Source organism: Cynoglossus semilaevis, unplaced genomic scaffold (genome assembly GCF_000523025.1).
Source record: "Cynoglossus semilaevis isolate Cse_v1.0 unplaced genomic scaffold, Cse_v1.0 scaffold342, whole genome shotgun sequence".
Lineage (NCBI taxonomy): Eukaryota > Metazoa > Chordata > Actinopteri > Pleuronectiformes > Cynoglossidae > Cynoglossus > Cynoglossus semilaevis.
In genome coordinates this window covers 114,099-137,257 of record NW_007585117.1, presented here as the reverse complement: position 1 = coordinate 137,257, position 23,159 = coordinate 114,099, and the positions used below count along the sequence as shown (strand labels likewise).

General features: G+C 38.1%; 1 protein-coding gene across 1 annotated transcript in view; it reads left to right on the top strand.

Moving 5' to 3' along the window:
* wscd2 (WSC domain containing 2) overlaps positions 1-23,159 on the top strand; it is a 49,515-nt gene that overhangs the window by 4,602 nt on the left and 21,754 nt on the right.

Below are 23,159 nucleotides of genomic sequence, written 5' to 3'. Positions count from 1 at the left end.
AGCCAGATTTTCAGCTTATAGCAGGATTATTGCCAACACCAGCCCTGTTCTGTAAGACACATTGGGATAAGCGCCTTCTTGACAGGTGGTTAGATAAGACATGAAGGCAGACATCATACAGCAGAAGGCGTAACTGAACTTAAAACAAGTCCGTCACATTTTAAATAGAGGGAGACATTTCATGATGTAAGCCCCTATTTAATGTAGGCAGAAGCGGAAACCCAGCTGCATTTACCTATCCTGATGATGAAGACCTGCAGAGGTTTAAACTGAGACTGGGAATGTGGAAGAAAGGATTTTGGTGTCTTTAAATCTGTCATTGTTGGTGGTGCCAGACAGACAGGTCCCAGAATGTTTTCAAAACTGATGACTTGCAGATTTGAGATTTTAAATCTCCAGCATAGAATGCTGCCCTGTTGATGAAAACACATTGTTAATGTCAGAGGAGAATAGACAAGCTGCTTCAATTTAGAAGGAAGGCAAAAATAATTTAATGTGTAACTTCTCACAAACAGCATGTGCAGTAAGGTGTCTGAAAAATGTACAATTTGTCAAACTTGAGAGGAAATGAGCTATAGAGCGATAGCACCCATTCGAATGATGCGACTGCGTCATCGGAATGTTTGATAACGGTTGATGTTTGTGAGACATAAACACATGGAGACCACAGAGGAAAACCCTGCTGAGGACATGGTGCTTACTTAATCCAACAAGAGTAAATTGAGTCGTGAGGTAGTCTAGTAATTAACTCTTTTGGCTGAGGTAACTTAGGTCAGAGTTTGGTCCATTAGGTTGAAGCTGAGTTTGTTTGTGTGTTTGTTTGTTTGTTTTTTACCTTATTCTCTCCCATGCGTCTCATTTGGGCACAGTCTGCACCAGTTGGAGAATGTCAGCTTTGGCACTAAAGTGTGTTAGTGTTTGAGGGGAACAGACCCGACCTGATCTCAGCCAGTCACTTCAACATGTTTAAATCTTTTGAGCCAAATCTGGCAGCAGTAAAGCCAACTGCTTTGTTTATTTGTACTTAAAAAAATGTCGTCTTCACAAGAGCTTGATGTATTCACGTGGTTTTACTTGGTTTGACAAAACATGTAGACTGTGATTCATGATCAGAAGCAGTTGTTAAATGTGTGTGATCCCCAGTCTTTCAGTCGTCATGTCTACAGAAATCAGCTGAAACCTGTCTGTTGGTGTGTACTCGGCATTTTCCGAATCCGTAAAGATTGTGAAAGTTGGATTGAGTCTTGGGTTATCGTCGCTGAAATTAAATTGCAGAAATTAAACGCTGTATTAATTCACTGTATTTTTGTTGAAGGCACATTTTATTATTTGTACACACACATGCTTCTTAAAAAAAAGGAAAACAATAGTCCACATAAATCTGCAGCAGTATGAGGTAACTTAGGAATGTTGGGGTTGAGTCCTTGGAGGTTCAAGCCTGAGTTGGAATCCTGGACTGAATACTACACCCACACTAACACTGTGACTGTAGCATTTGTGTTGTGTTTTAGCTTGTTGTCTCCAGACATTCTTGAATCCACGACAATCTGAAGTTGGCTTCACTTTGGGATATAGAATAGATAGAAAGAGGATGGAACTGCTGCTTCAGAGTAGCTTATTGTTGCATAGTTTAGTCTATGGTGAGACTGTTGTTCTAAACCTTTCTGCCTTCTGTTTACAGGGTGGAAACTGATTTGTGCTTCTCATGTAAACAGACCAGTTAGTCAAGAGCCAAACTGCATTGGAATAAATAGAAAAAACTGAAACAAATTAGTCCTTCTTTTAAATTTACACTATTTATTAGATAAAGGAAGAGAAAACATTCTCCTTCTTTGACCTAGAGCATTTATGTTCCCAGCATCCATCCATCAGCTGGAGGTCAGTCGGGGTTCCAGTTGGGGCATTAACTCTGGCTCCCCTCAGTCTGACCCAAACTGCTCCAAAATGTCTGTGTGACCTAAAGCTGCATGAATGTCCTGCATCATCTGTGCAGCAGAGCAAGAGTGTTTTATAAAGCGAGTTGTGAGAGTGGTTGCAGAAATAAGGAACAGAAGATAAGAAAGGGGAAAAAATAAAAAAATAAAAGCCACATTCTCTGTGGTCCACAGCTCCATAGCTAACAGTAATATGGGTGCCAGTTATCAAGATTAGCACATCGCCACTGTAATTGCTCACCTCATGTAGCGGACCCCAATTGACCCTTCTTTAGCTTGGCCCGGCTTCACAAAAAGGCCTTTGTTGGTGTGAAACTGCCAGACTGTTTTCTCTACTTGCTCCAACAACACAGTTCCAACCTGGCAACAGCAGTGACTTCAATAGAGTTTACCAACTCCACCTTTGGAGAAGTGGAGTCTAAGGCCTGGGTGAGGAACATTGATATTTAAATAAAATCTCTAAAGCTTAAGCTAAAGCTCCAATTACATTTTAAATGAGATCCCACAGTAGAGCCTTGAAAGTTAACTAATGACACAGAGAACAAATCATGATTGGCTATGATGTTAAGTATGACAAATAATCTAATGACAAAAAAAAAAACATGTATAAAGATGAACTGAATATTATTTAGTCTTACAGTACAGAGCTGCCCTATGGTTGCCAGTTAAAAAGTGCTAAATTAATTATTGTCGGTAGACACAGAGCGTGTACTTCCCAACCCTCCGCTGCAGGGGGAGCTCTAAGGAGTTATGAGTAGAGGGGGAAGATGGAACATTTGAACAACAGCAGTCTAGTTTTAGTTTTCACCTGGGTAAATAGTACGTTCAGCATTGGAGAACAGTGAGTGTCCAGTGTGACAGACAGCTCTGAGGCTGTAGTTAGAGTCGGGAGGAAAGGCCAAGGTGACTCTGCCCTTGTTGAGAACTGTAATGCTGATGTAAGCGCCCGTGCACAAACATTAACATTTAACTCTGCTATATTGTGATACATAAACCACAAACTTAAGTAGCTTTACAGCTGTAACAGTCTGGAAAGGTGTATGGGATCCAAACAGGCTGTGCTAGCCAGTGGCTCAGTGGTTATGGTGTCAGGCTCATGAGTTGATGTTTATTGGTTTGAATTCAATGTTGTACTGGGCAGGTGACAGTAACTCCCCTGCTCCCCATTTACTATTAAGTGCAATCCGATTATGTTCTCGTTGTATGTAATAATGTGTAAGATGATTTAAAAGAACACTCCTTGTCTTTTCCTGGTGTTTTTTTTAACCTTGGCTATGAGGCACTTTTTCTTAAATATTTGTAGGCGTCTGACATTTTGTAAATTGTTTACAAAAAATGAAATGCCACCTATTGGGTCTGTTTTCACCTGGTTTAACATTTTCCTTCGTTCCAATTACTTGCAAATCAAAAGAAAAAGGGAGAACATACAGGCAGAGGGCTACGAGCTGCAAGTGAACACATACTGTAAACGTGCGGCCATCTTAATTCTTGATGAATCACACAGGACTGATTCACGAAAGATTCAGGTCCCAAATGAGATCTGTCAGAAAAGTTAAAAAATAGTGATGTGATGGTTGGGTGTTATTTAACCACCCTGTGGTGATCAGTTCAAACAATGTTTAGTCAAACACTTCCAGACTTCACTGTGCCGAAATTAAGTGGCTCTCTGTGCACGGAGATGTGAGGAGATTTTAGTGAACTCTCTCCCTGTCTGGAGGAGGAGCAGCAGCAGCAGCAGTGGGAGCACCAATGTGGGAAACACTCGGAAGGAGAGAAGCCCCTGTGGGTCTGTCAGCTCCTGCTGACAGTAGAGATGTCAGCTCTCTACTCAGCATACTAAACCTTAATTGGGGTGTCACACTTGCAAGAGAAATTTCTCAGCTTTCTGTGAAATTAGGTACTCTGTCGAACCAAGATGTGCATCGCTCTGTTTCTGTCGCTGTGCAAATCCCTCCATGGCTTTAATTGCTGGCTTATTTCCCGCCAGAAACGTTCGGTTAATGGGTAAAAACTGGAATATTCTCCTGATAGTTTGGCACTTAGTAATTGCATCTACTGGGATTCCATGTGAAAGCTGTGCAGCAGTCACCAAGAACAAATTTAAATAAGGAGCTTGTTATTCCCTCACTCAGCAGAACACATGTGCACATCTGTCAGTTAAGCTGTCCAGGTCTGCAGTTTGACATGAGGAACTTTTTCTCTCATTAAACTAGGTGCACCTGGACAACCACCGGGCTGTGACAGGACCGTGTCAGTCTTCATCAGCTCGTCTCTTTCTGAGACTGTGCACATATCATTCCCAGGTTGCTTAGGGACAGAATGACTCTGAGTTCCCACTCAGAGGTTCACTGACTCGGCTTCAACCCGCTCTTCACTCAACCACAGCAACACAAAGACCGTCTGACTGCACTCTAGAGTCGGCCCGCGTTTTCAGCAGTGAAGCGGCTTCAAACCGCAGACCGCTGTGGCGCTTTCCAGGCGCCTCTGGATTATTTGAAAGCTTCACTCTGTTGTTCAATTATGCATTACTGCAAAGAATCCACAGAGAAGCTGTGCTTCACTAGGTCTGCCGCTACCATTAATCTGAACAAGATGCTGTAGATGTGTTAATCATTAACCCCGGTCTCTGTGTCTGCATCCTTATTCATCTAGTAACAACTCAACCATTGCTTTTAGCTGTTCTTTCACACTTTTCTTTTGGTTTGTAACATTGCTTCTTTTGTAGTCTAATAAGTAGTAGTTCCTGTTTCTGCTCAAAAGAAATGTATGCAAACAGAGTGCTAACACTGCAGCTTTCAAAATTAGAACATAATAAACAAAATCAGGTTTTGTTGAGGAAGTCATAGTCGTGGCTATAAATAGATAAGAAATTTGGCTTTTAGTCTGAGGGGTCTGGGTTTTTATATCCAGTTTTCCAGCGAGACACTACCCTTGTGGCCCAGTTGGGTCAGAAAGACAACAGTATAAAAACTGTAGCAACAAGAAGAAGTCAAAGACAAAAACGTCATTATAGAATCACAGACATGACAAGTTACCTAATTTTTTATATTGATATACATTATATAAACAGACTACTGTAAAGCTCTTTCCTAAGGAAAAAAAAAACCCACCCACCACACATGCATGGAGATGACTACAGTAGAAGAGGAAGAGAGAGCATTGGGAGGTCAGTGTTGTCTGTATTGACCACACCATGTCTGTGTGACCTGCAGAAAACACTAAATGTGCTCATAACGAACCGTGTGGTTTTGGAAGGAACTTGAGTGACGGCAAATCGATCTGTCTGGTCTGGAAAGATACGATTGTTTGCGTGTATCACTGCTGCAGACATTATCGATTTTATTTTTTTCTATCAGTAAATGAAGAGGAAAAAATGTACAAATTCTATTAAAAGTGATAGATATATATATATTTTTTTATTATTATTATCTTTTTGGGAAAGGCCAAATTCAAAAGTAGGTGAAGGTCATGAGATCTGGGATTTATGTTTCTGAAGATAGAAAAATACATTATTAGATTAAAACCACCGCAGTGTTTTCCCCCCAGCATCTAAAAGCAACGTCAGATATATATCATGGTAAAACATCGCCTCTTTGTAATATTAGAAACGTAGCTTATTGTTTTAATCAATACATAATGCATTTAAGTGTTTTTATGCTGACTGTGTTTTATAGGAAATGTGGCCTGTGGCCCACAACAGGTAGTTGGCTAATATTAGCATCATCCTAGGCTAAAGTAGATAATTCAATCTAATTCTAATTAAGAGTATTCATGTTGAAGGTTGAAAAGTTCTGTGAGGCAACTGGACGTGAATTTTCGATATATATTTCTACATATACTCTAGGTGTGAAAGAATAAAGAATTTGCTGTACTCCCCACCACCAGTTAGAACTGAAGAAGCCTCTTGGATAAGAGATGAAACGTCTTCTTTGAAAAAATTCATGTCCAGTTGCCTAACAGAACCTTTCAACCTTGACTACGACCTGGAGGACTGAGAATTTTCATAGACAGTATTTATGTATTCTACTCTTTTTATATGTTGTATATGTCTTGTATGTGAATAATCTCCTCTTTTTAAACTACATAAGCGTCTCGCATTCTGAAGGCTGAGGTCAACATCAGGGCTGATTCTGTGAGTGCACTGCATCGAACACGTTTCCCCACTTACAATCACAAATGTTATTTTTTTCACGCAGATGTTGTTTCTGTTTTTGACATTTGAAAAAAATTTGCAGTTTCACGTCCACTTTTCCTGGCTTAAAGAGAACATTTAGAGAAATGTTACTGTTACTGTTACTTCTTCCTCCCAGAGGCAGGGATTCTTTGAGTTTCAGAGGCAGTAACACAAGATGCAGGCTCATAACGTCAGAAATATCTGCATGGCAAGAAACTTGGGGTTGGGGGGGTTCCAAGTTGCAGCGTGGAAAATCTGATTGAAATAAAAAAAATAAGCCAGCCTATCACAGGCATCTTGTTATTTCGGAGATTTTTCCCTGTATCTTGCATCGTGCAGGCATAGAACGCACAGAAGGAGCCCTGCTTTCTCTTTCTTCTTTGCTTCACAGATGTGTGATTCTACGTTGCATCAGAGCAACAGTGAAATACCATCATAGTGCATGTGCAGGTCATATTTTATTCATCTTAGGAGAGGCTGCAGCACAGAGGCTCCCTCGTTCTTTTCTGTGTGAGCCCAGAGCAGGCAGCTGTCACCAAGACCCATGATACTTTGCCTGTTTCTGCCTCCACACACACAATTACACACACACACACACACACACACACACACATACATACATATATACACATACATACACATACATACACAAGTGAATATATTATGTATGGAGGCATATGAAATGAGGCAGTTCCCATACGTGAAATACATGTGCACATAACCATTTTTTTGCAGAAGTGACCCTTTCTCAATTTCCTTTGAGTTTTTAAAAAGTGTGTGTGGCAACTGATGACAACACGGACCTCACCGATGAATGTGGTAAAACATGGAGATGATACAATTTAAAGAAACAGAATGTTAATGTTGTGTTAACAAAAACATTGAACATGCTGATCTGACAGTACTTGACCTTTGGGGATAAATGGGTTTTGTTTGTAAATACACACACATTGAATTCACATTGCATGCTTCATTATATTTTAATGTTAACCCATATATAATAATGCTCAACAGCAGGAAAAAATTGAAAATGATGCATTTTCATTTTCTCAATTTTTGGAAGAATTCCTTTTCTTTTAAGTAAGCTCACCTTACGACCCCCTGCTGTGAATACACACTGTAAAACCTGGTTCAGGAGTTAGGTGTGTGGGGAGCACTTGTCTAATTGTAATTCTATTGTGCTCAAAAATGAATTTCAGAGACAAAATGTCCTTCGGGTGTTGAAAATGAACCTTTCAAGGTCCACATTCCACAAATGAAAAAAAAAACTTTATTAAAAAACCAAGAGTTCAAGCTAACAGTAGCCTCTCAGGGTGATTAATTACTACTGGCTTCCTTTCAATTAGACACTCTGGTGTCCATTGTGTTGCAATATTGCCTACCCACCAGCATACATTTTTAGTGCTTCAAGTTTCTCAGAAAAATTCAGCATACTCTACCTTTAAAGTCTCAGTTAATTAAAACCGACTTATATAAAATAAATAATATCAGTCAGTCCATTTGACTTTACAAGAACCACCCGACACATTCAAACATCTCTTATTCACTGTGAATAATACATTTTCATTAAAAGCTACTGTGGCCAGGAGTGAAGGGATGTTATTATCAAAGGCTGTTGAATAAAGGCAGGCCGACGTGGATAAGCAAGCAGTTCATATCTAATTAAAAAGGATTTGTCGACAGTAGCCCTTTGGTGCTGCTTGACCTTTTCAGGTCATGTGTATGATGCTGATGTGGCACATGGTTCACTAGACTCTTAGTAAGACATGCTAAAAGAGCACCCTTCTGCACACACATCTTGTTCCTCAAATGAAGTCGTCCAGAACAGTGCACCTAGATCCCAGTCCTGCGTGACTCTGCACATCCAACAGCTCATCAGAAATAGTTTCCGGTGCTGGTGGTGGAGGTTCACGTTTGCTTTTAAAGCACCACAGTCCACCATACCAGAGACTTTAGGCATTCTATATTATATTATATTATATTATATTATATTATATTATATTATATTATATTATATTATATTATATTATATTATATTATATTATATTATATTATATTATATTATATTATATTATATTATATTATATTATATTATATTATATTATTTATTAGTCATTGTCATTGCCATAGTACAAACCCCTTTTTGTAAGAATGAATTTGTTTCTAGAGATAATACAGTAGAACGGAAATAAGCTCTTTAGAAGTGATGCAAAATGAAACAGTTGAGTCAAGGAAAAAAAATTGTTATTTGACCTTTTGACCTTGCTCATAAACATCATATGCACCATGCTCCTTTTGGACAAAACAATCTGTCCCTTTTGCATAATGTCACTCACTGTGATTTATTGTCATTTCTAAATCTCTCTATAAGAGTGTATTTTGCTAAATTTAATCAAATAAGTTAATAGTAGCTAACAACAATAAATACACAGGCATTTTTCTATAGAAGTTTGATCTCACAGTTTTTTTAAATCAATTCAAATATAATTGTTTGTGTGTCTTTGCGTCCAAGAATTACTTCTGTGTTTTATAGAAATACGACTAACAAATTACTTTATATATTTTAATACAAATGACACATTTGTAAGAATAACTTAAACAGATCCTTTGTGCACCACTCTTGACTTTTGACTTGTGTTAACTGTGTGACCAAGAGGTAGCAGCTGCTAGTTTCAGGATCTTGTTGTGTCTGAAGTGATCGCAGCGTGTGCTGCTGAGAGCAAAATCACCTCTCCTCTCCAGACAACATGTTTACCAGCCGTCCTGGGTTAATCCTCTCCTGCCCCAGCTTTGTTGGAAAGCTTACCCACCCTTTTTCTAGAAGGCCCTGAACACTACGCCAAAATCATTTAACTTAAACTTGTCAGTAAGAAGAATGAACAAGAAACTGGACGGGCGGTGGGCAAGTTCTGCGGGGCGTCTGCCCCCGAAACCGCACCATGGCTTCTGAAACAGCAAAGAGGAAAGTGAGAGTTTGTCGATTCAGATCACTTCATACACAATCACGTCTTGACTGCTTCTGAGGCGCCTTTTTAAACAGAAGCTACTTCTTTGCCCACAATTAGTCTAACTATATTTCAAAGCCAACACTTTTTTTTCCTTCATCACTGTTGAAGGTCAGAAGGAAGAGAGTAGCTGCAAAAATATGTGGCTGGAGGTTTGAGCTTGTTGACAGAAGACACTTGAGCTGAGTGGATACTCGCAGACGCGTGTGTCCTACTCCTACACTAGATCATCTGCGATCCCTCTCACTTGTCTGTTTTTCTCTTCTCACCACTTCACCATGAAGCATGTGGCACCGAAGCTGGGAATTACTTTCCCCAACAACAACAACGACAATTTCCCCCAAAGGACCTTTAGATGGCAATATAGAAACAAAGAAAGAAAGTGAAGAGAACCACAGTGTTCACCTTCACTGACTTTTATTTTGTATGTATCTGTCTATCCTAGCTTTAAAAAAAATTGCATGTATAATGAAATAAGCAAGAGTGAAGTATAGTCTGCAGTATATATCCACAGTCTACAATAACCTACAAAACCTACAAAGCTGAGGTGAAAATGATGAAATTCACGTGCAGATAACGACAGATAAGCAGTTGTTGACTTCTAACTTTAAAGCTGTGAGTTGGAAACTACCCAGGGTGTACTGTATTTTATATTTGCATTTTGCTCCATTAAACCAAAGTCAAGTTGTTCTTCAACAGTAAACTGTTGTTAATGATATAGGTCCAGCAGAGAAGTCTGGAACATAGGGTCAACTTAAAATTATTATATTATTACAATTATTATATCTGTGGTCCAAACATCATTTCATATTGGACTCTGCCCTGCTTCATATTAAAGCCTTCCGTTTTAGTTCTTAGACATGTGGGCCTTGCTCAAGTAGCCCATGGCCCAGATTTGGCTCTAGAGCCTTATGGTGCTTATAATTGTTACATACAGTATGTTGTTCCAAATAGTCACAGGTATTTTTATTAAGCATATTTTTAGTCCTCACAGCCCCACACACTCTCCTTCAAACTACAGATGTAAATATTTACCTTCTGCCTGCATAGAGTCCGGAGTCAAACCCACAACTTTCCAGCGTTTACTTGTGCTTTTGTATTTTGTATTCATACCTAGGTTACAGAGCTCCACACTGTCTAATCTAAATCCTCTTCTTTTTTCTTCAGCTACCAGCACTTTAGAAAATATACAGTCTGTGTCTGTGGAGCTAGAAGGAAGTCCATTGTCTAGTTTGGCATCTCAATTCAAATTCCACACACTAATTTATTCTGCTGTTGTAAATGTAAAAGTAATAATTGGATTTGCAGTGAATGGTGAGACATTGATGGAATCTTGCTGCAGTTAAACAGCTGTTTGTTGTTTTACAGCAGTATGTGCTGCAGCGGTGGGCATTCAGCATCTGCCGTGGAATCACATTACAGTGTGGCTGTATGACTTCTCCCTAACAAAACCTGTGTGAACTGACAGTGTCTGACAATGTGCTCTCCAGCCACACAGACAGTGCACACACAAACTGTCATTCACATGGAGTACTTTATTTGTGTAGGGACTGAAAAGATGGGACATTGTGTGTTGCACAGAAAAATAGCAGGATGTATTCTGGGACATTTGATCTACTTAGTGATAATGTGTCTTCATTCTAGGGTCTTCAGCAGTTTACGCTGAAAAGCTGTCAAATTATGAGGTTCTGTACAGGAGTGTTTTAAATAATAATATATATAAAAAAATAATAATAATAATAATAATAATAATAATAATAATAATAATAATAATAATTTACAAATAATTTACAGTGTGAGTCTTTGCTACTGACACAGGAAGTGCCATAGGGAATATGTGTTTCCTTTGGGAATCAAACCCAGGACTCTCTGCTTTTAAAGTATTCCATAAAAAATAAAACAGTGCAATGTACAAGCCCCAGATTATTAATAATTTGGATGATAATGGATGATTTTAAATATATAAAATATTGCTCAGAATATAAGATGTACCTCTGCTTTGGTTAAGGACAACAGCTGCATTGCTTTAATCATGACAAATTGTGAATAACTGTGATCGCAATTAATAGTGATTAATCCACAGCTACTCTGTGATGAATCACATTAACATTCAAATTTTTTTTCATGATGTGCAGGTACATGACATGCAACAATGAGTATATTGATTAGTACCACTAGTACAAGAAGAAGTAGAAGCTACATTTTGGTATTTTCTTGTTCGATGTTTGTAAAATCAGAATTCAAATGGAAGCTTCTGATAATTTGTAAGTTAGTTCATATTTTACAACCATGAACAAAACTGATGCTGGTTCCTCCAGTATATTCCAAATATGTTGGATGGAGGCAACGTAAGACTGAAAATCAAACATGTTTTTTTCCACACGTAATATTCATCACTGGCCTGCCTGCAGTCCAGATGTGTTAAATACTTACAGTAGGTAATGTAGGACTAGATAAACTATTGGTAACCATTCCAGCTTGTCCTAGTTTTTATTTCAAAATAAATAAATAAAATAAATGAAGTGTGTCAGGAAAGATACCTTCATCTTCTTTGTGTATTAACTTCCTAATACCCTTCTGGAAACATCTGTCCATAAACTCAGCTGTGCTATATAGTAAACGTAAAAAAGTTCTTAGTAAATAATCGTTGCCTGTTGTTAACCTGTATTTTGCGGTTTTACATAATGATGTACTGTTGAAAATTGCTCACTGAGACATTTCCCATATCTACCCATCCTTTCTTCCTCCCTTTTCTCCTCCTACGCATCAACTCAACACTCGCTCAAGAAAACCTTTATGTCCCGCTCTCAGCTCTATTCAACTAAAGAGGACAGAGGTTTTCTGCAGCTCCACGTTGGAAAAAATTTGCTTCTAATTAAAACAGATTCTCTTCGCTCAGTGAACATAGTGGGAGGAGGAGGTTGCTTTTTCCTTCTTAAGAAAAGAGGAAGTGCACGTATTCTGTGCGGCCCTCATTGAGCAGCCTTGTTGGAATTGGTTAGTGGAAGACATCATTTGATCTCCCACCGACAGCACCTCCCAGCTGCAGGATAATTGCCTCTTTTATGAAACCATTAGAGAAGACCGATAGAAGTGATTGTTTTTCAAATGTCCATATGAGGCCAACTGGGACATGAAAGTAGCAGCATGTATCTGTGTGTTGGGAGCTTTGTGATGCATTATTAGTGTCGGGGCTGTTGTTGGCATCAAAGGATTTTTATTTTTTTTATTTTCACCGGTTTCATTATTTCTCTTACATTTCTAAAATTGCCTGGGGTTCTTTTTTCTCTCCCTCATGCCATTTTTCTGCACAATTTTGCAAAGAAACTACATTTTTTGTGCCTATGATTTGTACAAGCTTTGATTTTTTTCCTGCTCCCATTTAATTGGACTCTGCCGCTTCTATTGAAGTGGATGCTTTATCCTTTTTCCCTCTTACATTTTCTTATAATTTTGTCAGTTGCCAGTGGATGTGTTCATGGTCATTATACTCACTCATGCACAATGGTGAAGCTTAGCACCTCTGTGCACCATTAAAGGGAGAGGATTACATTATTTTTAGGCCCTTTATTTACCTCCTTCCTTTAAGAGTAAAGGTCAGCATTGGGCTTAAATGACCGTAGGGAATTATCAGGACTACAATGAGCTTTTCACTGCCATCTGACTCAACTGTTTAAGCTTGATAGGTTGTGTTTAAACTGATTGGTCCGGTCAACCTCCACAGTGCCTCCACTGCTTTTGTAATTACCCTCTGGCTTTCACCAGTTGTAACTTACGCAGCTTAACACCATGGTCAATTCACGTCCACAACAACAGCCCTGACTCCAGTACCACAGAGCTGCAACAGAAAATCATTTCTAAGTGCTGCTTCTACATCCTTTTCATGCCGCACACACAGACAGGAGAGGTTAAGTTATGTTGTTTGGAAAATAAAGTAAATGACATGGTGTACTGTCTGAACTGTGATTCCCTTTCAACCTCTGATCTGTTTATCCTGATACTGACTTGTCTGTGATGACTTGTAACCTTTACAGAACCTGTCATTGTTCTTATTCACTGTAACCTTGCCTAAATTTCAAACTTAGCATTTGACTTTACAGTTTAGCGTTAAAATTTAGAGCCTGACTGAAAATGTTTTTCCTACTTTGTTTGCCACCTTATTTTTGTACAGAGCAAAAATGCTAAGTGTCTTTCTGAGAAAGTTTGGTTTTACGTCAAACACAGAGAAAATACGTTTACTATTATAAGTAAATAAGTAAATAAACTTTAAAATTTTTGGAGTTCTAGCACAAAACAGTGAAGTTTCAAATTTAGAAAAATATCTGTTATTTATTAATATATCTATATGTCCTTTATTTGGGATTGAGCATGCGATAATTCATCGTCTTTTAGTTTTGGGGAAAGATAGCAGCTAAATTCTTTGCTAAGATACAATGATTCTGTTTGTCAATTATTGAAATGCCTGAGAGATTTGGATCAGTGTGTTTTAGTTATTAAAAGCTATATCTACCATTAGCATTTTCTAAAATAAACCTAGTTATGGGTTTGCGTTGTGTTTGGGGAAATTATTACAACAGAGGAAATTTTGAAGCTGACAAATCTGCGGGACGTTCAAAATTAAGACATGTCAAAACTGTAGTAAGAAATATTATTACTCCCGAGATTTCAAATGTTACAAAACAAAACAGGCAGTAACATAAAATCAGTTCTAAACTAAGTTCTAAATTACTGTAAGTAGATGACCTTTAAATCACTAGTACGATAGTCTCATAATGAAGCAGTTCTATTTGAAATTCTGAATCCTTGGCAGGGTTTCCTGCAGGTGGATCACCGACAGTGTACAAATGTGTGGAGTCTTAATGTGAAAAGATTTCTTCAAGAACTCCTGACTTTACAGTGGTGTCGCGGTCTGAGTTCCACAGAACATAAAGTGTAGAACCCAGTTAATGTATGACCTTTCCCGAGGCAAAATGAAATGCCAGAGACTCCCTCTTTATTCGCCTGTACGATACATAAAAATAGTTAAATGCAAATGTCAGGTTTATGTCAGACATGTTATTCATGTTGCTTTTCTTGCTGGTGTCATTCACTAAATAGTTGATCAACAGGTGGCTGCAGTCAAATGAAAACACGTAGAGTGAGAACAATGTTCAGATTTGTTCTGTAAACTTGTAAAATCGTTTGGTCTAAATATGTAATGGTTTGACTCACCAGTGATGAAAAAAATATGTCATTGTGGTTTGTTATTTCAGACTCGAGTTGAACCTGCAGTATTTAAAGGCAAATAATATAACCACATTTTTGGCACTTGGAACATTTTCTATTAACTTATTTTTACCGTCAAGTATAGACTTAGTCTGTGTCTGAAATAAGGGACGCCATGTTTGCAAAAGGTGCAGCGACCAGAGATGTATGAGGTATTTCAGCATTCAAATGTGTCATGATTTAATGGCAAACCTTATGTAAATAATTAGAAATCTTAAATGAAAATTGCGATAATATGTTCCCAGAGGACACTGATGAAGGCTTCGTTAGAGCAGAGCTTCTCTGGTTTATGTAATATACCACCAGAGGCTCAAGTAACAGATAACACATTGATAAATACAGAACTGTATTAATAATGATGGTGTTGTTTTTAGAAACTTTATCCTCACACTCTGTTAAGTTCTACTTTACACTGATCTGATATGGGAACTGTCAGTGAGGACTGATGGTTCATGTAAGAAGGATACTCCATTGTATAGTGTGTCTGTGTGTGTGTGTGTGTGTGTATATATATATATATATGTATGTATGTATGTATGTATATATATATATATCTACTGTATATATATATATATAGTAGAGAGAGAGAGACAGAGGGAGGTAGGGAGACAGAGAGAGAGAGAGAAAAGCTCATCTTAAGCTTTTTTATATTGGGACCCACTTTTAAGAGAGGACAAATAATAGTGACCCAGTTCAAAGTAGGTTTGCAACAGTAGCAAGTTTGTGCACAATACAACATTTTCTATGTTTACCAAAAATGATGCACACATACTTTGTAAACAAACATTTACACCTTACATTTAAACTGTACATTTAAACATAACTGTTGTTATCCATTGTAGTTTAGCAAACCCAGCCAATGGATGAAAAAAAAGTGCGACTTATAGTCCGGAAAATATGGTACTACACCAGGAGACAAGATCTGCTCATTAAACTTTGTTTCACCTTTGACACCTCAGTATAACTTAATACTCATATTTTGTGTATAAAAATTTTTAAGAGCTGCCAAATTGATACAATTTGTTAGTCTTCCAAACTTTTCCATTGACCGTCTTTTGATTGGCTGTCCTGGTCCCTGTCCTGTGATTGTTATTTTTTTAATAAGATTAGGCTATGAAGCTCACTGTCTCAGGAACTCTTGGAGGCCTTCATGTTAATGTACACAGACAAGGAAGTTCTCATGTCTATAGACAATGACCCTGACTCTTATAAACTTGCAGAAACCAGTGCTTTGCTCAGGAGGATTTTGCTAAAAGTATTACTACTACTAAATATGTGTGTAGCTACTTAAGAGTTTAGTGTAAACCTAACAATACACCTTTCCTTTGGGAAGGCAAATGCAATTTTGGTTTCAAAAGACTGCTCCTGTACAAAGATAAATACATTTTCTCCTTTCTCAGATTTTTTTTCCCTTTAAAATATGTATCTGATTTTAATTTAAATTTAATCATTTGAAATTGAAGTGTTTTCTGTTAACTTATACTCAATAAAAAGGCATTGTAAGAGGCATTGTTAGCTGCTGTTTCATTAATTCAAATTTCATCTCCATAGCAAAGTGGGCCAGGTTTGGGCTTGAAACTCCCGGTCTGAAAAAGGGGCCCACTCCAGCCCTGCTGACACACTAACCTCTGTAGGATACTGTTTACTGCTGTTATGAATTAAGCTAGAATATATTGATTACCCTGTAGAGAATATCCCCCGTCTTCTCCCTTGTTCTACCTCTCCGGCTTTTCTTCAAAAACCAAAAGGCTATGTCCATTTCTTATCAAATTGAGATCAAAACTGAGATCAAAACTGAGATCAAACACAAATTTAATTAAAAACCTGTCATGGAAAAATCCAAAAGCCTGAACCGTAGCATGCTATCTTTTGCCAAGTATTGAGCAAAAAACCCAATGTTCTGGTTCTTTGATCCTGTTGTTATTGGAGCACTTGTGTTCACACTCCAGTTTTCAGAGGTCACGCTCTTCTAAGATTTTGGCTCTGGCACAGAGAAGGCTTTTTTCACTCAGTGCTGTGGAGCAGCAAAAGTTTGGCATTCACATGATTTGTTTCAGCTTCCCTACTTTAATGTGAAGTGCAGTCTTTGTCCTATACACAGGTTTTGTTTTTTTTTTCAGAAATGTTGTGTCTGCATCCCTGTTAACAATGCGGTGTGACATTTTATTGATTTGTGTTAACAAATTGAACACGCTCACCAACGGCGCTGCCTCCTGGTTGTGGTGATTTCACCAGGAAACCTTTGCATGTTGAATGGCGTGCAGTCATCTGTGTAAACTTGAGTGAGTGCAGAGTTGGAGTTATTACCGGGGGAGGAATGTGATCTTTAGTTGTGCACGGGGGGGGGGCAGGGCTGCAGCAGCTAATGCTGTTAACTCTTTGGCTGCCGATGTACAGCACAGCAAGTCCTGCATGTACAGTGCTGAACATTCATCATTTACAGGGTTTGGATTTAAACAAACAGAGACCTAGAGGTCAGGACAAAGAGAGAAGATTGGAAAGGTTTCCTTTCCCACTGACGTCACTGTAGCACCTGATACCTCTGCTTCCTGGTGTTAGTGAATGTTGCTGTAACACCATGATGTTTCCTCACTGGTGCGGTGTTATCTGTGGAACTGAACCTACTGTAACATTACTGATATTGCACTTTGATATTGCAGTTGTTGTTTTCCTCTGCTTTCACCAGTGTGAAAACAAAGCCAGCAGACAAGAGATTTTTTTATCTTAAAGAGTCAAAAGACACTGCAGCTAAACAAAAGCACATTCAAATTCTGTAATAAAAGAATGTTGTTTGGTCCTCTGAAGAGAAGAGAATGGAAACTGCATCTGGACAAGCAGGCAGAAGAATTGGATTTTTATTTGCTTCTGTAAAACATCCTCCTCATAAATATCTAGGTTTTAGATTTATAACCTTGTTGACATTTTTAGGAGGTGGAAGTAAATACCAGAAACATTTACTCTTTTGTCTTTTACAACATGCATAAAGTTTCGTTTTCCTGATGTATTATCAGTTAATCTGTGTGTTGACAATTTTCTTTCTGAAAAAAAAAACAAAACTATAAATATATTTGTGTCTCACTGCTGCGCCTGTAACATGTGCTGTATGGCTGTAATTAGATGGCATTAGAGCATAGCAAAAGCTTTTTCTTAAGCTGGCATTACATTTTAAGCCTTGCTAAATTTCAGTTGGTCACAAGGAAGATGTCAAAAATAGTTTTTAAGGTAGCTAGACATATAGTTATAAAGTGAGATCAAAATAAAAAAAAAGAAAAGAAATCAAGTCAAAAAGCACTAATGCCAACTAGCTAAACATAAGTTCAATTAATAAAGCAACAGTAAGTAAGTAAGTCTGCAAAACAGAATTTGATGTCCGTGCTTGGACTAGCAGAGATGCTAGTGAGCTAGAAATGGCTAGAAATGTATTATTCATTTACCAAGTTAAAAAAAACAACAACATTAGAAGTAGAATGTGATAGTAATGTAGTAGTGGGATTCCAGAATTGCACACGTTTTGTGAAAACTAAAAGCAAAAGGGCTTAAAGCTTAATATTAAGCAACAATAAGTTAACATATTTTTTTTCCAAAAATACATAAAGATTGAGCAAAGTAGATGGATTGAAATGTATTATATATTTATTACCCTCCCAATCGCCACGCAAAAAAGGATTTATCCTACCATTACCACCACATTGCTTTTCTTATTTACACAATTACATTAGTGCAGTGGTAACTAGAAATAGTTACCTCAGGTGTCCACAGAGCTGTTGTAAGAGGGGTGCAACCAATCAAATGAATTTTAATTTTAATATTTTTATTTGTCCCACATTGCAAATGCATGTCATTTTATTTCCTTAGTACAATGAAAATCACAGTTCAGTTCAAAGTAAATCTCAGCTCAACCCTGTTACTAGGCTATTAAAAATATGTATAAAAGGAATTAGACAAAATCCAAGTGACAGCAGTGGTAAGCCAGTCTTTAGAAATATTCGGTGTAGCTGGTCAAACAGTTCACAGATAGATAGCATCATTGGCTCACACACTGTGTTGACCCAGGGTCTGTCAACTGATGCTGAATGACTCTTACAGATATGAAGATCATATATGTATTACCTGGTGAGGGAGTGAATCAAACAGACGGAAAACACAGATAAACTTCTCAGTGCACACTCCTCTAAATGCACACTGATATCATCTCTGCTGGCTGGTTTAATATAAACTTAAATTAAAGGCCGGTCACTAAGTTCATGTCCACTCCACCTCAGTTATTAACACATACTCTTATCTGTCGTTTTTGCTCCTCCTTCATCTGCCCCAATATTTATCAGATCAGTGTTATACACAGAATCAAATTGACTGAAAATCAGCTTTTTCTTTGTCTGTCCTTCTCTCACGACCTTGTCAAGTTTTCACACAACTTATTGATAGACTCAGTATATTTAGACAGGGTTGTCATAAGTAATGAATAATTAACCAACCATTATTTAAACTTTTATGACCACATACATGTGTTTTCAACATGTTTTCTTATGCATAAAATAATAAAAGACCATATGTTATATCTGTTATGCAGTGGAGGCTTAGTGGTTAAGGAAGTGGACTTGGGTCTGGAAGGCTTCAGGTTCCAGTCCACCAGCTGCCAGGTTACCACTGAGGTGCCCTGAGGATGACACCGTCTCCACTCACTGCTCCCCGGGCTCTTAAAGCTACTCACTGTTCACTTTGGTGATGGGTTAAAAACAGAGGTCACATTTCGTTGTGTGCAGTGGTGTGCTGTGTCACTATGACAAGTAGTTCATTTGCATTGAGTAGAGTTCAATTTCACTTTTCTAACTGCGAGGGACGGGATGTATAAATTATTAAAAGCAGTAATTACCTCTGTGACTCCACCGCATCTTTGAGCAGCAGAACAGTAAGGTGTATTGTATCTTCTTGCCTCCATCTGTTCGTCCTCATAAACCTGTTTAGTATGCTCTCAGAATAGAAGCATCTTGCTGCTGTCCAAGATGTAGCTTCCTTTGTGTCCTGCACGCACACACATACACACACCAAAACCAACACAATGCCTGCTTGTAAGTCTGCACTTGTGACCTTCATTGATCTACATCATACTGGTGCCACTGCACATTTACAGGATACAGTTTCCCTGCAGTGCATTAAGAGGAGAAGGCATGTTGAAATATACAGCTGTCTTTTTTGTTTTCAGGACCATTTGACCGTGGAGGTATCCTAACCTCAATGTGATCCCATCAAAGTGAGATGACTTTTTGAAAACAAAGACAATGATTTCTCAGCTGAAAACAGGGAAAAATGTATTCAGTTCATTCAACTGATTCAGTCTTTGTCACATTGTTTTTCTCACATCTATATAAACAAATATAAAGACTTATTGTGCTTTATAACCCTACATAGATCCCTGTGAGTCAGAAGCTTTTTATAGTGATGAAACATATATTGAAAGTCATTCATCTATCTTCTACTATTTCAGACACATATGTTGAAAGGAGGAGCTTGTCAAAAAGAAAATCAATACCAAATAAATTATGAGCCAGCAGAAGATTAATTCAGTATGACATGACTGACGGGCAACGATCAGGTTATTTTGACCTTTCAGTTTGTCAGATAAGAAAAAAAAAAAGAGTGGCGACAGGAGGCCTGGAGGATGAAGTCCTAAAAGTAGTCACAAGACTCCTGAGCATCTTTGTGCTTGGCACTGCTCATCAGCTGTGTTGCTGTGAAAAGACGTGAACCAATAGTCTTCAAATGCTGTGCGTCAGTAGTATCTGATCTAGTGATATATCTAGTGATCTAGTGATATCTGATATAGTATATGAAGGTTTCTTCAGTTCTGAAGAGGCCTCTGAAGAAGACCCTTAGATGAGAGTTGAAACATTTTCAGCTTGACTTTCAGTTCAGTTGCTACTGATCACATGATACGAAGAACCATGACCTGGAAAAGTGAGAATCTACACAGATGTTGTGTATCAGAAATTATTGTTAACAGCCAATCAGTCAATTAAAACCTATTCATCAAAACCTTTGCCACAATCAAAGAATACAAAACGTCACAAATCAGCAACAATGAAAACCTACAGTGAAATTTAAAAACATTTAAGATTTGAAAAATAAACAATACAAAAAAAAAGGATTCTTCACTGGGGCAGTCATTATGTAAATATTGGTGAAAAACATCCCATAAGTCCATCGCTCACAATACAAGCTATGGTCACCTTATAGCAGGGTCACCAATGTGGTGCCCGGGGGCACCTGGTAGCGCCCGTGAGCTAAGGTGCCCGCGGGGTATGTTCTTAAAATAAAATTAGTCAACCAGAGGGTCAAAAATGTTACTGTTACTAATTATTATTACATTATTTGAGTCAAAGAAGTAGCTCTTCATGTTAGTAAGTACTGTTAAAAGTAGCTCTCAGTTTCAAGGTTGGTGACCCCTGCCTTATAGCTAGTGATTTAAGTATCAGTTCTATATCAGATGACCATATTATTGCATTTTTTGAGGATTAGCATTTTGGTGTTCCATTAAAACACAACCAGAATCCCTCTTTCTACACAAAGCAAATTGGTGGACAACATTGAACTGTCAGAGTGCTACGTCTTAATTCGAACCAACAATAACCCATTTTTCTGTCATAAAAATAACTTAAGTATGTCTCAAGTAAGTTCTATTTGGACTATATTTTAGAACTTGAAGTAGCCATCTGGTTCCCAAAAGCTTTAGTAATAGCACAGTTTTGCTTAAAATATTACAATGCACACAACATTATGGGTGACATATCAGAGTTCAAAAGAAGACAAATTGTTGGTGCACGCCTTGCTGGCACATCTGTGACCAAGACAGCAAGTCTTTGTGACGTATAAAAAGCTATGGTATCCAGGGTAATGTCCGCATACCACCAAGAAGGATGAACCACTTCCAACAGGAGTAACTGTGGACGCAAGAGGAAGCCGGGTGCTAACCTGAATTGTATCCAAAAATCATAAAACCACAGCTGCCCAACTCACTGCAGAATTAAATGTGCACCTCAACTCTCCTGTTTATAGCCAAACCTTTGGTCACCAGGCGTTTCAGTTTGATTGTCCAACCCTTGTATCTCTGCTAGTTTCTGAAAGAATTTTTTCAGTAGAAGGGGCTTTTACCTCTTTCATTTCTTACCCTTTTCCCTAGAAACATCGTCTACTATTGTAGAAGATGATGTTTGTTCTGCAGAAACGAATCATATCAGAGAAAACTGGATGATAGAACAGACTGGATAAATGTTATTAGTCCAGGGAGAAGCTCTCAGCTTCTGGTTACTTCACTGCATTATTGGATTTATTTTTTTAAATAATACAAAGTATTTCCATTGTATTGACCTGGATTTTAATATTCCACATTTGTACCTTTTCCCAGTCAAGATTTTTTAGTTGTCAGCCCTATTTGGCAGCAGAAGAGAGACTAGATTGTGAAATGAACAAAACACAGAGAGGCACACAAAGACAGTAATGAAAACCCTTCCTAGTGTTCAGAAGTCACTGGGCAGGACGGCGGGGCAAAAGTTTTAAAAAGTCAGACAGGATCAGGGTTGTCTTTGTGCCCGGATGCCTTAGAACAGAGCACATCAGCAGAACGTGATCCATTTCTCCTTGAGGGTCGAAGACTCATTCCAGACTAGAGCGGGAAAATTTAGAGTCCAAGTAAGATGAGGAGGGGTCCGAAGTTTCAGGTAACAAGCATTCTGCAATTTAATTTGCCCTGTGGCAGACAGGAAGCAGCAAAGGCAGGTGTACCTGTGAATGTTCTGGACCCTGAGCAGTGTTGTATTACCCTCCAATTGTGCTGCTTCCAGAACAGAGGCTCCATTCAGGGAAACTGCTCACAATTTTGAGAAGTAGAGATTCAGCAATCCCCAAATAAAGTTTTAGGGAAGAAAATCCCAAAGTTATGGACCAAAAACCATATGAATTCCTGTCCTATGTTAAGGATTTGATGGACAGACTAAAACTTAACCATTAAAAAGCACATCTGTCTTGGTGGAAGATGTTCTCCTCCTCTGGTTTCTTTTTTCTTCTTCTTCCAGTTTTATAGTTTTTGAGTAAGAACTTATTTGAGGTTATAGGAAATATCACTATTATTTCTTGTTTTGTATATTCAAGGTGTACACATTTTACTATAAAGTCGCAATTACTCATTAAATCATCGTATCATCATAGACAACTCTACATATTCCCAAGTAAGAAAGGGATGCATGTCCTTACTTTATTTTTGATGTTCTAAGGCTGAGGTCTCCAACTCCTGGTCCGGGGACAGGTGCTTGTTTGTAGGTCATTTGGAATTCCAAAGATGGTCTTTATCCCATTAAAGACCAAATGTTTTGTAAAATCAGTCTCATGAATCACAGGCTGAAATCAGCCCAGGTCTGTGACGAGTCAATAACATGTAATTTTAGAGAAAAAATAATAGAATGTCATTTGCTGGGAGAAAGTGTACTGTACAAATTATATGTGCTATTTTTATTCTCATGTTAAAAGCGTGCATCAAGCTTTCTGGGAAATTCTGTTTCTAACAATAATCACCTTTCTGCTAGGTGGCTGTTTGCTAAACAGCCGGCAATGCTTTTTTCCCAGGATTTGAGTTAGATAGTATTTGGTTACCCCTATGTATTTTACAATCGGATAGAAAATAGGGAAATCACAAGAGTTTGATGGAAAAGATCATTGTAAGTACAGGAGCATAATGGACAAGTTGTAAGCTTCTGTGATAACACTTTATGGATTAGCTTAAAGCTCAGC